Below are 1,936 nucleotides of genomic sequence, written 5' to 3' on the forward strand. Positions count from 1 at the left end.
CTGCTGGGACTCCCAGCAGCTTCTACTGAAGCCTTCAGAGTAAATCGCCAGAACGTCGACACCTGCTCATCTCCACCGCTCCCATGTTTGTTTTTGTGTTGCCATAAGTTATTCTCTCTCCGTTGGTGCGCGGCGATAATGCTAATGCTAATAATGCTAATGCCAGCAAATACAATGGTGGGGCGTGGTTTGCAATTCGCCCAGCCAATAGAAATTGATACTTTTTTCTCCCCAGGAGAGTACCTCCTCTCCAGCAGGCACTAAATATGGGGGTAAAAGTTCCCGGCACTAAGTACTCTTTTTGGTGTGAACGCAAAATAAGAGGTACTAACGGAACTAAACGGGAAAGGTACGGGGAAAAGTACTCCGGTGTGAGCGCGCCTATTAAGCGAGGAGAGGTGGCCAAACAGAGGTACTACAACTTAAATGTCAGTCCGTGACGTCATTGGGCCCAAAAGTATATATTTTGTTTTGCTTCGTCAACTACCCACGAGCACTTTTATAGTCCTTACTTCAATAAAAGTTATACAATGTGCCAAAAGCTTAGTCCAGAGTTATTTATCCAGTTCTCTTAATACATCCAGGACAGAGACCATGAGTCGGTAAAGTACAATTAGAAAAAAAAGCTACACCAGTCTGGAAAATTCTGAAAATTACATAATTTTACAGTAATGCAGTCTCTCAAACCAGGAAAAGCAAATGTGATATACAAAATGTTAAACATTACCTAGTCTCATCTATCAATATATTGTTCAGCGTTTTCCATGCTGTGTACTTTATCTAAAGCTACTTTTACCCAACATTGATGTTGATCTACATCCAATAAAATGTTCCGACCCTGATCAGCAGGGAGGTTGCACCATTACTTGCCTACTGTGGAGAGGGAGGGGAGGAAGTAGATAAAACAGGAATTTAATCTCCTCTTAGAGCCTGGTGAGTCATCTGAACAAGAGTGTTTGTTGTTTCGGTTTTTTCCTGAGAGAGACGGCGAATCCACTGGGAGAGAGAAAAGCCCACTCTGACCTTTTACTAAAAAGCCATGCCTTTTTGCTTTTTCCTCTGGCGCACTCACTCAGAAAATAAATACCCAACTCAAGGAGGACAAAAGAATAAATAGCACTCCTACTGTTGTGACAGGTTGTAAGTTTTGTCTTTGCTGGTGCATATTAGACAGGATGGAAAAACATCAAAGCTCTTATTTAGACAGGGTGCATCAAAAATACACTTAAATCCTAGTCCAGAAAAACATCTAAAGGTAAGAGTGAACAGACAAAGGCCAATGTACCCAGGACTGAAATTAAGTCTGTCGATTGATGCTCCTAAGTGACTGAACAATGCCTTATCACAGAGCACTGTCATCCATCTAATGCTTGGATGCGAGGAGACATGCAAAGGATGTGATTACCAGAAATCTCTCTGTGTCCTGTTTAGCACTCTTGGCACTGTGTATGAGCACCCATCTGTTAAGCTTGATTACAAGGAAAATGCCTTAGCACTGCACAAAGAGAGAGACGGGGTTTGATTAAGACCACACGAGTCAACCTCTGCTCTTGACCCAGGTTTCAGGAAGGTGTCTTATCAGCAGCAGGAAGGACAGCTACCGTGATCTATGGCTTTGTTCGCTCAATGTATCAATTAAATGAAAGGCCACAGACTCTCTCTCAGCCTTTTGTGTCCCGCTCCCCTCTGCAGTCCTTTTCAAACTGCATCTAGCTCAGCACACAATGTAGAAATGTATTTATGTCAGAGTCACTGCAGTTCATTAGATCCCAGATTAGACGGGGTTTAAAAACACATTTTAAATTACGCTTATGACCATAATATTTTAAAGGGCCCCTAATATGTCCATTTACAGGTTCATAATTGTATTTAGTGTCTCTACTGGGACATGTCTCAATGCTTTAATGTTCAAAAAGCTCTTTATTGTTCTCATACT

Source organism: Notothenia coriiceps, unplaced genomic scaffold (assembly GCF_000735185.1).
Source record: "Notothenia coriiceps isolate Sejong01 unplaced genomic scaffold, NC01 NC01_scaffold00003274, whole genome shotgun sequence".
Taxonomy (NCBI): Eukaryota; Metazoa; Chordata; class Actinopteri; order Perciformes; family Nototheniidae; genus Notothenia; species Notothenia coriiceps.